At 36.1% G+C, this 14732-nt stretch overlaps 1 protein-coding gene across 3 annotated transcripts in view; it reads left to right on the forward strand.

Moving 5' to 3' along the window:
- The window catches only part of SPON1 (spondin 1), a 427336-nt gene that overhangs the window by 102224 nt on the left and 310380 nt on the right, over window positions 1-14732 (forward strand). For all 3 annotated transcript variants that reach the window (XM_072039262.1, XM_072039264.1, XM_072039263.1), the window contains one exon: window positions 199-304. The gene's annotated coding sequence lies outside the window, so the exon portion shown is untranslated. The remainder of the gene's footprint in view (window positions 1-198; window positions 305-14732) is intronic.

Raw genomic sequence — 14732 nt, forward strand, 5'->3', positions numbered from 1 at the left:
TAAACCCTGCAAATAATCATAAGTTGCTGAAGGCCTAGTATTAAAGAAGAACAATAAAAAAGATGTAAGAATACGGTTACGTGTTGTAAAAAACAAAAAACAAACAAACAAAAAAACCTCCCAACTAACCACATATTCAGAGATGATATATGAATCCAAAATGAGTAAGAGTCATGCTCTGATCTCTGTTTACAACAGTGATGTTGAAGAACAGCACCAATGGGTCGTGAAGTGTAACCTGTCAGCGTTATCTCTGCCACTGAAGTCATCAGAGATTTCTACTTCCTAGGAAGCCTGAAGTCAGGTAGGAGATAACAAATAAGCATGATTTTTCCGCTGCTGCCTCTCCTTCATAACAAGTAACTTCATAAGTGCCAGAACGAGGAGCCGTTTTCCTTTCTGTGCATGCTTTCTGTCTGTTCATATGCTTTGTCTGAAGTTTTTTTCTCTGGTTGTGGCATAAGTTGTATTTCCTGGAAATACTACAGTTTAACAAAGCACATGTATACTGTGAAGTCTTTCTCTCAGTGGGATATGTAATGTGATTACATAAAGATCTCTCTCCTCTTCCCATCTGTTTAGTGTCACAAAACTTGCGGGAACACAATATTTTTGAGGCCATATCCCTCTGTCAAATTTTGTTAAAACTGAGTAATGTGTTCCAAAACTATTGGAAGAGATAAACAGCATGAAGTTATAATCCTCATTTCTTTAGGATTAAGGGAGGGAAAAAAAAAGTAAAAGCAATGTTCCATATCTCTCAGAAAAAACAATTTAACATCATTATAAAATTTCATTGGTCAGTTTCTGGTATCTGAATTACATTATCACTGGTTTTGTGTTACTGGGCTTTCATTTAGAAGGAATGAAAGAAGGAATAATGTAATATTTGCTACTTGGGCTTCATAAGCTTGTGTTGTTCAGATGCTGTGGGTAATGTACTGTACTGGTCTTTTCACATTATTGGAATCAGGGAAAAAAAAAAGGAAACTTCAAACAAAGCATTGATTAATACTGAACAGTAGTGTTACTATGCTGGTCTGTGATGGTTATCTGGAGATGCCACCATAAGCAGTGAATATTTTTAGAAATGATTCTACTTTGGAAATGGATTTTGTCAAATAGCACCATGTATTCATATCCTCACTGAGTGACTGAGACTGAAAACTGAACTTAAAAAATACTATTATATTCCTAAATAAGCAGCACAGCAACTTCATTTTGAATTTACAGTTAAGGTGGATTCTCTCATACTTATACGTTAACATAAATAAGATGAATTTTTTTTAGAACTGGAAGGAGAAGAAGGGCAATAAGCAAGGGAGGGAGGTTGCTTAGAGTTTGCTAGGTAAATGAGAGCCTGTATACACACCAGAATTGCCTCTAATTATAAGCCCGAGCGGGACCTGGGAACCTGGTTTACTAAAATGCTAGGTAAGCCAAGAATAAAACAACTAGTTTTTTAATCCATCAGCAGTTTGTAAGAATAACCTCCTCAGGGTTGTGTTTTGAAGGAGGGAAAAGGACACGCACTGGTTCGCCTGATACGCAGTGTTATGCATTTGGTCATACATAGGGTAACAAGAGTTTCTGTTCCAGAAGGCTCTTGGAAATATCTCCTGGAGTTGCATTTATTTTCAGATATGCGTCCATGATGTGGGACTGAACTGTTCTTCCCTGCTATGTCATTCATTCGTCTTACATTCAGGCTGATATTTACTGCTTGGGGCCCAGTTCTGCAAACATTTCTCATCTAATGTAGCACTCCTGGTTTCAGTGGAACTATGCACGTGATGGCTAGTGTTGCCAGAAATTTGTCCCTGGGGCAGGTGAACACTGCTTCTAATTAAGGTTGAAAACTGCTTATTGAAGAAAAAACATTGCTTGGAGTTGGTTCCTCCCCCCCCAACTTTAAAATATTATACCTGACAATGCAGTCAGTGAGGGGAATCACTCAGAATAGATGCAAAATATGGATTTTCTCTACTAATTGTTTTTGAATGTCTCTAGTAATGATAGATTTTGTTTTGAAACTGAAATTTATAAGTATCTTGCCCATTAAGAAATTTTCACACCATGCAAATGAGTTAGCTGCTGGGAAAATGACTATATGATGACCTTGGACCAGCACAGTGCTCTTGTGGCCAAGGAGGCCAATGGCATTCTGGGGTGTATTAGAAGGGCTGTGGTTAGTAGGTCAAGAGAGGATCTCCTCCCCCTCTACTCAGCCCTGGTGAGCCTACATCTAGAATATTTCAAAACCCTCCTGGATGCATTCCTGTGAGACCTGATCTAGGTGTTCCTGCTCCAGCAGGGGATTGGACTAGATCATCTTTCAAGGTCCCTTCCAACCCCTAATATTCTGTGATTCTGTGAAGATAGCTTAAGAAATGCCATCCTTATTCCATTAAATACAGCTTCCAGCTTTCTTAGTGTTGGTTTAACTTGGTGTAGTTTTGCAATGCTTTGTCTCAGTATTACTAATTTCGTGGTGATATCTGTTTTCCATCAAAATACTACAGCTTCTTTCTTATTATTGCTTTGTAATTCAGCCTTTGGATAACTTTCCTTTTCTGTCCTTGTTCAAACTACCACGAAGTGGCTCACAAAACTAAATGAGGTGCTTGATAAAGTCATACATTAGATAGTTACTCACAGAGTTGTACACAGGTTTCTTTTTGACCATGAACTCTAAGTGATGCATAGCTGCTTTGCTGTGCTAATGGAATATCCAACTTTGCTTTACATTGCTGGAAGTGATCCATTGCTCTCTTGCAGGGGTGGAAATGTTTTTCCAGATACAATTTTCCTATTTTTACTAAGGAAATAACAATTGCTTTTTAACAATGCAAATGAAGATCATCAGCGTAATGACAGTCCTCTCGGTATTTGACAAATTACATGTGTTTGATTTTTTACAATTATAATGAAAGCGTTAGTAGAGCTAATAACATAAAACAATAGTCCTCTCTGTGTTTCCATCCAAAAAAAAACAGCAATCGAAAGCTCAAGTATTTCATAGATTTTCCTCGTGGATTTGACATTTCCTAAACATAATAATTAAGAAAGGGGAAAAAAAGAAAATGAAAGAAAAAATATGTCTTCCTTTGTATGCCTTTGCCTCTTTCATTGTGTGAGTCCTGTGAAAGATGGCTATAAATGGTCTTGGCAGTTCTTTTTGAAACTTGAATTTTGTGAACTACTGTGGCTCAGTATCAGCCATCAGATATATAAAAGTTCGGTTTTAGAAAAGACTTCATTGTAAGGTGTTTTTCCTTCAAAGAACACACTGGAAGCATATAATGAGTTTTAAAACTGATTGCTACATGTTCACAGGATCTCTGGACTGAGGACTGGTGACCTGTACATTTCGGTTTATCGTATTTCATGTACTTAAGGGACAAATCATTTCCAATAGCCAAGCTGTCCTCCGTGTAATTTAAGAATGAATTATTGATGAATATCAAAAAATGAAAACCTAAAACATCACACTAAAGTCACAGTTACTGAATTTTGGATCTAGGGAAATAGTGGTACTTCAGCCATTGATACAAATTTACTGGTATTTTTATTTAAAAATTAAAAGCGTGCAAGTCCTTTTTTGGAGGATTATCTGCGGTTTGTGCTTTCCTACATTAGCTGCTCATATTTGCATGGAAATACTCTCAGTGACTTAAAACACTTCTGGTATAATAAACCCTTTTCCCTTTCACATGACTGCACTGTTTCTCTTAACCATTTTATTTCTAGGACAGTTCAAGCTTAAGTATAGCTTTCTCTTTTGTAATAGCTAATGCTAGTTATTATTCTGGCTCTTCTCTTTATCCTGTGACTTCCAGAACAGAAGTCCCAATTTGTAGGAGCTTTTGCTCAAAAAAACTTAGTTTTCGCTACAGGGCATATAAAATTTTTCTAGGTGGTTACAGATTTTGTTTTAACTTCATTTTTGTACTTGGCTGTTCTTTGGAACATATTCTCAAACTTTGTCTTTCTTTTTTTGTGTCCTTTGCCCTTAACAAAACTTCTTGAGGATCCCAAGGGATTTTTAAACCCAAGAACAAGCAGACTTTCTGCTGGTACTTTTAAGTTGCATTGCCTCCAGTGAGTTTGCCTCTTTATAGTATTGGCATATACTCTAGTGAGGATAATTTGCCTTTGCATGTTCTTTTTCTTTCCCATTTATCATCTGCAGTCTCTGACTTTTAGGTATTTTAGATCTTGTCTTACCTGAGGATCCATAGTAAGTCATTCAGTATCATTACTTTTCCTTACTACCTTTTCATCAAACTCAATAGAGTACGATGTGGTATGGTAGTGGGGTGCTCTTCATCATACTCCATTCAGTACCCCCCACTGCACCACAGCCCCCCAAAAGCAACCCTAAAGCATCTAATCTTTGTCTCTTCAACAGAGAGCTCATTTGCTTAAGATTGTAAAACTGACTGTTCAATCTGAGATTAGTCACTAAAATGAGATTAGTCAATTTTTGCTTTGTTTTACTGGAAAACATCTTATTCAACAACTCATTGCTACAGGAGCTAGTAGTCTTCAGATTTCATCAGTGCAGTCTGAGTTAGTTCATGCACTGGAAAACAGCTAGGGAACCTCTTCAGCACAACAGCTGCGTCTGAATCAGCTGCTATCAGGAACTGGGTACCAACAAAAAGGTAACCTCTGTTTGCAGTTGTAACGAGAAGCCCCACTGAAATCTCCTGCAGCCATTTTCCACAAACAAAAATTGCAAAATTTCTCTCCACTGGCACCTTTGGCTTGCCCTTTCATCCTCTCAGAGCTTTATAATAATTATTATTTTTTAATCCAATGGCATGATGGAGAGAGATCTATTTAAAGTGGTTGCACACATTTGGCTTTGTTCTGACTCTGGTTCCATCAGGCTGTTCACTACAGAAAGTTTGACAGCTTTACTCACTCTGTGTGAAAATGAGTGAAAAGCCCACTCCTGGGTGTTACAGAAAGGGGTAAAGAGGCAGAGCGTGTGTGCATCTGTCTAAATTTGTGGTGGAGAGTGGGGAGGAGGAAGAGTTAGAAATGAAAAAGATGCTTCTAACTTCATTTTAGATAATGTGAGAAAAAATCCTGGTGTGATCTACCTTTCCTGAATGGCTTTTTGTAGTACTGAACTGTGATGAATGTTGATGGATGGATCAGAATGTAGTTTCGGGAAGTACAGAGCAAAGGGTCCATAATGCGTGTTAAACTGCAAAAGCTAACAAATGGTTTCTTGTGTGTTTGCTGCCAGGACACAAGACTTCTGTTTCTTGCTTTAAATGGAAAAACAAACAAGTGGACAGGTTCTCCGTTGTACATGGCTGGCATTAGGGAAGGATGTAGCTTTAGAATTGTACTGAAGGCTATGATTGCATCGTAGAGAGGAAGATTTAGTGTGTTTAGCTCGCTGTTTAGTGGGAACATGAAACCTTGTCTGAGTGAAAAATGTTGATGGCTTTATCGATAGGGCTCAGTAAACTGTATATGCTGCCATCCATTGTGAATGTTGTAAAATCATGTGGTGCCTTAATTAGCTGAAGGTTGTTGTACACTTACTGGTATTTCATTTTCTCAAGAGTGTTTCAAATAACTTTCAGTTTTTCAATTATTTCCCTTAGATGTTCATGGCAGTTGAGAGAATTTTAAAATGATTCATTGTTTTCATTTTTTTTTTTTTTTTTTTTTTGTGACTAGGTTAAATATTGATTTTGGTATTATAACTCCGAACCAAAATTGCCAAGGGAACATTATACAAAGATAGTCTTTCAAAACAATTTATCATACATACATAATTTGTGTTTTGAGAGCATGGTCAGTGAAACAAAAGACACTAGCAAAATCCCAGGCAATGAATTCAATTGCATTGTAAGTCTTTGCAACATGACACTGTAGAGATCAAAAGAGTCAATGGGTTCAAAAAAGGATTAAACAAATTAATTAAGGACGTGATTCCTACATTGTATCCTGAGCTCTGGGAAATGGATTTTGTTTCCATTTCTGTCTGTGAATGGCTCTGCCACCAGAAAAATTAGACACCACCTCTTGGACGCTGTTCTACTAAAAATCTAGTATCTGACATACCTGACCTTTATTTGTAAGAATATTGACTTGGGCACAAACATTTTTTGAGCTATGGTCAAAAGCTCAACATGATTGTATTTGATTTTGATTTTAGGAAAACAGAGTACCTTCTCTTGCCTAATTTACACCATCATGGGTGCTGAAATAAAAGAGATGTTATTTTTGGCAAAAGAAAAATACAATTTTAATTATCTAATTAATTAACTAATAATTTAAATGAGGAAAACCTAAGCCATCTATTTTAAAGTATTATGGATTAGTGTAGTAGTAAAAAGAAAGAGTAGATAAATAGGTAAAATGAAAACTTCAATCATTGTTATTTTAGGTTTTTCATAACTTGAAAAAGCCTGCATATAGAAATTCAGATTTATTGTTTAAAAAAAAAAGCCTCAGTCACACTTTGAATAAAAGAGAAATAGTAGAATATAATAGAGATTTAAACCCAAATCTTTAATCAGCTTTGTAATTGTTATCTGCCATTTTATTAATCCTCTTTTCAGGGTGAGGTTTACCATTCTTCCTCAGTGCAGCAGAAAATACCTTCAGCTGCTGGATTTGGCTGCATTGGTCTGGTGCTTTTGCTAGAATGATTTGCCTCTAATCATCACTGGGAAGTGCTCTAACACATTTGGCGGGAGTTTTCTCCCTCTCTCAGTGCAGCTGTTCAATTTTGTGTGAAGAATTAAATGCTCATTTCAAAAGGTATCGGCATTCAGGGCTTGCCCCTGCCAGCTGAGTGCCCTAACCCCAAAGCTGCAGATTCATTTTCACACAGTCTGCTGTTCCAGTGAATATTGCAGTGCTCTGTGTTAAGGTGAACAGCTTGAAAAGGACTTAGTTAGGACTTACTTTGAGAGATCTGTTGCAGTATAGTAAAAACACCTTACCTGTCATGTAAGAGAAGCAGAATGCAGTTCAACGTGGAGACATTAGATACAGGGTATAGTTGAGCTACAGTCACTTACCCCATATGAAAGTCATAATTGCAGTAAACTCTGGTAAGGAACCATTGGTCCCATGCCTCTCTTTATTGGTGTTATTTTTTTTTTTTCTTTTCCTTTTTTAACCCAAATTCCCTTGTGATTCCTTTACTTTTTTTTTTTTTTTTTTTTTTTTTTTTTTCAAAAGATGGCAAAATGAAATATTTACTGATTTGTTGAAAACCTGAAAACATTTTAGTACTTGATGGGAGAGGGAAAAAAAAAAAAAAAAAGAAGATTTTCATTCTGAGACTAATTCTTGCAGTGTTGACTGATGTGCTGTTGCCTTCTAACTTGCTGCTGAAAACTGTCCCCAGCCAAGCATCAAGAGCAGGAGAGATGGGAGTTTATCCGTTCATCTCTCCAGGGTACGAACTCAAAAATACAGGGGGCCTGTTCAAGTGCCAAATAATATCTTCCATGTGTGAAATTAAAAAGGGAAATTAAGTGCAAGGAAATACTGTTGAAAGTTCCAAGTGTAATCACAAAAAACAGAATAAAACTTTTTTTTTTTTTTCAGTAACTTTTTATTTCTATATCTGTGGACCTATTGTCTGTTGCTTTTCGATGCTGTCCACTGGAACAATAGAAAAAGAGAGGCAAGATGGTTAGGAATTGAAAAAAAAAACTACTTTTTTTTTAGTATTAAAAATTAATTGGGAAAATTGGGGGGAGGGCATTCACATTTTGAATTAAAAAATAAATGAACGTTTATAGTATCTATAACTGAAAATTAACTATTTGTGTGTGTAAGCATCTATACACACACGAGTGTGAGTTGGTTGTTCTGTAACCAATTGCTGTAGTATTTTCTCCTTTAATGTGGAAGACCGAGAGTCACAGTTTCTGGGATCTGCTCTATATTTTCCCACCTATCCTTGCTGTGCTTCAGTCTGTGTATCTGATAAGAGTTTATACTTTTCTGTAAAATGTCAACACTTTGAAATTAGTGGATCCAAGGTTGCCATTCCTTTGGACTCGTTGAAATTCCTTCTGCCCTGGCACATGGGTATGAAAACCTAGTGCCGTCTCTTTCCTCACTGTAAATGAGATAGATAAGACACCTTTAAGGCAATTTCTTAAAACATAATTTGGTATAATTTTGTCTCTTGAATGTAATAAAGTGCAGGGGCACAATGACAAATTTCCAAGATGCATATTAGTAAGATTTAGTTAATTGCATGATGATGACTTCTTAAAAGCAATCAGGTCAAAGTTTTTATTTAAATATTGCACTGAGCTCCATATTCAAGCTTAAGGTCCATACATGTGTTGGGTAATTATTTAATCGCTAAAAAAGTGGAAGTATTATTTAAAAGATTCCAACTTAGAAATATTCAGAAATAATTCAGACCTAAGCCAATTAGACTAATTTCCTGGGGGTATTTTTGGCAGCTATGTCAGTTGGTGTTCTTTAAGTGAACGGTCATACAAGAGTAAACATCAGACTTTTATTTCACATGCAATAGTTTTGGCCTTGCCTTATAAAGAATTTCAGTAGAAGTAGTGTCTAAGTATACTAAGATGTGTGCAGGGGTATTGGGAGTACTGACAAGTTTGTTATTACATTTTTTTTTTTGTCATAATGTTTGTAAATGAGCACAATCATCATTGATTCCATTGGCTTTTTACTCTGTATGATTCTGGATATTGTTTTTTTGTGGGGGTATCTGCTTAGCAACAGCCAATCGGCTGTATTTAGGTATACTAGTTATCCAAGTACTTGTTTATTTGTATTTAAAAACTGTAGACAAGTTAACTCTTTAAGCTGGGAATGCTTTGATCTGTTGGAAAACGAGTTTGAGAGGAAGAGTGGGGGAGTGAGGCATGGGAGCCCCGTTCGGATTAGCTGGCTGCAACAGTTCCTGCTTCAAAGTCTAGAAAACTGTGAGGCGAAATGTTTTCTGTACAACAGATCTTTCTGCCCATTCACAGCCAATTTAGTTGAATCTGCTGAGTGCTGCTTGAAGTGTTAGCTACCAGAAGCAGACAACATATGCGTTTCAGGAACAGAAAGAAACTCTGCTTTTAAAGTCTGTTTTCATCTCCTTTGAATGTTTCTCCCATGGGCTTAGGTTTGGAACTAACTGAGCACAGCTTTCTCTCAATGCATTCTTAGAAATGTATTTTTATTTTGGTATGACAACTACACCTACATAACTAGAATTACTGTTGCATACCCTTAGAAACCTGTCGTAATTGAAATTGAGCTCCATTTTGCTGGTGGCAAGTTCTTGTTTATCTCATTCTTAAGTAATTGCGAGTAGAATTTGGTCCTTCTGTCTGCTGTCAAATAGGATATATGCAGCGGTGACATCTACAAAATAAATATCTGCTGTTTCAAAATAGGTTTTCTATAGAAAATTTTTATTTCTATAAAAATATATTTTTTTAGGTGATTTTTTTTGGAGGGGGTATTTTATTTTATTTTGTTTTTCATAATAAATCTAACTATTTACTGTGTGACATATCAATATTTGAAGATATCTATCTCTGCACCTCTTCAAGACCTTGCCTATGGAACTGCTTTAAAACTATTGAGTCATGTGGTGTGCATGAAGATGGTTACGTTATTCCTGAATTTAACCACATCTTCAGCAAGCCCATCACTTTTCATGATGGATACTGTATGGTTTTATGCCAACATTGACCTCTTAATGGGGATTCATGCTGAAGTCAAAATCTATCTACTTATCACTTAATAAAATGATGAAATGCCTCTATTGTACTCTTGCAATGAAAAGGTCTGCCAAGTTTAGTAGACCTCAGACTGGGTGACTTTTCTTCCTCCCCCACTATATTTTTACTCTCCTCCATGTAAATTTTATCTAGATTCATTGCCAAGTGCAACATTCATGAGCAACCTTAAAAAGTAACAGTATTGTGAATGCAAAAGAAAAAATAGGGGATGAATTAAAACCATAAGTACTACACATTAAGACGTGAAATTAAGTAATTCATTTTCTTTTGAGTTGTATGCAGGAAATGTAAAATAAAGAACACTCACATTGGACCTGTTAATTACTTTATTCTTTTTGTGCGTATAAATACCTATCTACATAAGAAAAAGATGGAGTGGGGTTTCTCTCATAATCAAAAGTCACCACTTTACCTCCTCTCTCTTTTTCCATTGTTGAGGGCACACCATCCAGCTCTGCTTTTTGGCTTTCCTGGGATAAACACAGTGAGACTTACGCCCTGTTTTCTCACTGATTTTTATTTTTTGAGCTAGCATAATTCAGTTTTCTTACATTATTGAGAACCCTTGAACTGTATCTGAGAGTAATGTTATTCAGCCACTGTACACTTATTTCTTAATTGGAGTAAAAGCATTTATATATTTTTCTGTTAAATATTTAAGGATATTAGTTTTAAAAATATTTTAATACTTGAATATATTTTTTCTTCTTTTTTTCATGTGATATTTAAGTAAAATCATGGCATAGCTATATGCACCAATATTCTATTTTTCTCTTTCTGAATTTCATGTTTTAATACATTAGATTGAACTGTTAAATCTCTGTTTTCTGTGGGATCTTTAAGTCAATATAGGTAATAGTCTTATTAACATATATAACTAGAAATTCTTGTTAGGATTGGTTACATATTCCGTAATGAATAAGTAATAAAACAAAGAAATCTGGCTCAGCAAATTAGGAGTTATTTAATCAAAGACAAGTGGTTGAAGCCAGTTCTTTTTCCCTCAGTGTTCAGCTGTGAAAAGACTATTTCTGCAATTCACTAATTCAATAATGCACTATTTGCTGCACCTCTACCTTAAAAATAAACTCCTTAAAGCTCCAAAAATCTCAGAAATAACACAGAATGCCTGTGGAGAAATCTCAGTCTGAACATGCAGACTGATCCTGTTTTCAAGGGATCTTTCTGGTTTTCTAAGAAAGAACATGAATGTCCCTTGCTCAGGAGGGTTTGTCCTGGTTTGAAAATGGATCACCACGTTTTGGGCTGTCAAATAAGTATAAATTATATGGAGTTGTTTCAATGTTCTTCACTGAGAAGAAAATTAAGATTACAATTGAAGTAAATTGACTAACTGCAGTTGCCATTTTTCCTAGACATTATTTGAGATATCTTGGAGCTCTTTGCCTGATAGTGTGCTGCAGTTCACTCAATTCAAGTGAAAAGTGCATGTAATTTGTATGGTTCCTTTCTCATGTGAAATATTCCTGACTATTAAGGAAGCTTTAATGGCTTTAATATGTGTGTGTGTGTTTGTGTGTATATATATATATTATTTATTTTTTACTTTGTATTCACATTTTAATCTGATAGCAACGCATCAATGGAAATGAGATTTAATGGTTTGTTAGAGAATCGGGCATGTCTTCCAAATCTTTATGAACCGTACAATAAGCCTGGGCGCACGCCGGACTTTTGCTAAGGCATTCCACAAAGACAGCTTTGGCATATGTAAAACTATAAAATTCTTGTTAAAATAAAAAACTATTAAATATGTAATATTTAATTAGCTTGAATCTTAAATTCCAGGACTGACTTTTTGATGAAAGCATTAAGATTGTATGCTTGTAATGAGTAGCAATTGACAGTGAGTTTGTGGCCCATAAGAGAGTGCAGGAACCTGTCACGATCCGATCATGTCTTAGAGATGATGCTTTTACTCTAAAATGGCTGCGATTCTCACCCAGAATCAGGAGTGTTAGAATTATTTTTTTCCTCACATAACAGTTTCATTAAGGAGCTGTGGCTGCTGTAAGGTTTTAATGGAAGAACTGGTCTCAAGGTACTGATTATTTGAACCCTGAGTTCTTCCTCCTTTCATCTTCATATAATGAGACCCAGCATTATACCTACGGTTTCACCAGACTTCTGGGGGCTTAAACAGTATTTGTTCAGTTAGCTTTCTCTGAATTAGCTGGGAAAGGGCTTTGTGTGTTGAGCAGAGTAATAAATAGTCTGTGAAAAGAATGAAGCAGAAGAGCAAGGAATATAATAGATAACTAGAACAGCAAATGGAATTGTCTGCTGTTAATTCCCCCTGTGTGGAGATCACGGTACGTGATACTGCAGGTAAAAATCAATTAAATACTTAGTTTGATAAAGTTTCCATTATCTCAAAGTTCCTAGAATCTCAAAACTCTGAATCAACAGGGAAAACCAGGCCTTGAAGATAAGGAAAGATGAAGGGAGAGGAGAGGGAAATTCTGTTGGAAAGGCAGTAGTTCCCTTTAGTATCCTGGCATCGTCTGTACCGGTGTATTTCCGTTTCTTCCTATTCCTATTGATCCCTGTAAAATCATGGAGGACTCCATCTTAAAAGGTCTCATGACCAGGAATTTCTGTTGCACTTCTCTCACTTGAGTACGTGCTCCTTCCATGAGAAGGAGCTTTAATCAGAAACCTGGTGGTTTTTGTTGTTGTATTACTTCAATAATCATACATGAAGAAACAAAAGCTGATAGACATAACATGTTCTTTATGTCATCCCACAGCTGACTGCTAACATGCAAAGAATGGCTCCAACACATGGGAAAAGCACTGTTGCCGCCCTGCATCTTCCTAGTGCCTGGTGCTTCTGCCAGAAACCTTTTTTTCTGCTATTGCCTCTGTAGCGAGTGCTGCTGATCAGAAAATGGATTGGGGCTGTGTTTCCAAAGTCTGCTGTTACCCTAGCCTTTACAGGGAGTAACCAATCCCAAGTTGCTGCTGCTGATGGGAATGAGAGGACAGAAAAAGAGGGTGGGATTGATGGGTACAACTGTTGAGGAACCACCCGTTCCTTCGTATAATCAGGGTAGGAAAAATTAATGGGTGGTTTAATGCAAAAAAAGTGCTGTTGGTGCCAGAGATTTCTGTATGAAAAACTGAACATAGGTGTTCGCTGAACACACCTATGTTCAGGTTTTCATACAGAAAATGGAACCAAGAACATCACACAAGCTCCAGGAGATAGCCCTAAGTCAGAACTGAGCTCTAACCAGATATTAACACTTCATGTTAACTACTCTCCTAAACTCCACTCTTCCAGTATGGGAAAGTCTGCTTGCCATCAACACCTATGAAATAATGTGTTTAATGTTTCCTGTTACTATGGCTTTCTGTGTTTTATTTATTTATTTATGTGCACGTACAACTAATATAGATCACAGTTTAATCTGAAATTGCTCCTTTTCCTGTAAAATTCATTACTACAAAAATTAATAAAATTAGGATATAAATAATATTGATTTCTCCCTCTAAACAAGAAAACATGCTGGATCAGAGCAATGGTGTATCCTTCCTTCCCTCTGTTACCTTCCTGCAGGTGGCACAGCAGGTGTCAGAATATGTAGCACTATGTCGAATCAGAAAATCATTTAGGTTGGAAAAGACCTCTGAGTTCATCAAGTCCAACCATCAGCCTAGCATTGCCAAGTATTCCTTTACAATTTCAGGCTGATCCTCAGGATATATATTTTAAGAAGCTATCCTCCTCAACTAATTTGTGAGAGGTGATTTAAAAAAAAAAATCTTTTTTAAGCCTGAGTTGGAAAGGAAGGCAGCTGAATACAGATTGTGTTATATTCAGAGGGTGGTGTGGTGGCTTGCCAGGTGGCAAAGCTTTTTATAATTTGGGATGTGTTTTTTGTTGTTGTTTTGGGGCTGTTATTTATTTGTTTTTATCTTTTTGTTTTTTGTTTTGTTTTCTTTCAGATATGTTTTTTATGTCCTTTTTCTTTCTCTCTTAAAAAATGTCTCCAAGGTCTTTATTCTTCCCTGGCCACAGATGGGTTTGCTACAGGCAGCCCTTTGGCAGGGAGCCATACAAGTGGATGGAATGGCTTGGGCCAAAACAAACACAGATTGTAACATTGCTATAAAGATATTCCAGCAGAATTAAAGACTCCAGTGGATTCGCTGTGAGTTTCTACCACTGCAAGTGGGATCAAAATCTCGATCTGCAGCTGCTGAGAGGTTCTTTTCCCTAATGTCAGGAAAACTCTGAAGTGCAGAAGAGATTCTCTCAATTTATAGTGGGACTTCTATGCTGGCTATACAGTATGAAAAATTGTTTTCCTCAGTTATCAAAAATGTTTTTTTCTCACTTTTTGATCTTCAGACAGGAAAATAAATTTTGTCATCTTCAATAGCAAGCAAGAAAAAAAAATCTCACAAATACTAGTAGTGCTTTTTGTAGTTGGTACTTTGCTGTTGTGCCAAATAAAAGCTTTTATAAACATGAGAGAAGAAATTAGCATTTGCGTGGCTCAAAACTCTTAGCAATTTGGAACTCGCAGAGTTCCAAATTATAGTATTTGTAAGCTACTATTAATAATATGAGTTTATTACTAGACGGTAATAAACTAGGCTTTAGAATTTTCTAAATAGAGAAATTAATTGGTCATTAGTAGCATTTATTTCAAGTAATAACTATTTTCTGTGACTTGGTTTTTCCTATCACTTGATGTAATATTTAATGGAGTTTGTTTTCTGTGCTGTGTGTATTCCAAGCTCCTTAACATTTCAGAAAGTAGAAATGAGGTGGGCAGAAAGGAAGTTATCATCTTGAGAGGTTTTTTCTATTAAATATATTGGTGAAAAAACTCACTAAAATATCAAATTTCAGAAAATGAATGAAAGAGAATTAGAAATTATTTTTAGTTAGTTATTATTTTAATTAACAATTATACTCCTTCACTCAGT

The sequence above is a fragment of the Anas platyrhynchos genome, chromosome 5, assembly GCF_047663525.1.
Source record: "Anas platyrhynchos isolate ZD024472 breed Pekin duck chromosome 5, IASCAAS_PekinDuck_T2T, whole genome shotgun sequence".
Taxonomy (NCBI): Eukaryota; Metazoa; Chordata; class Aves; order Anseriformes; family Anatidae; genus Anas; species Anas platyrhynchos.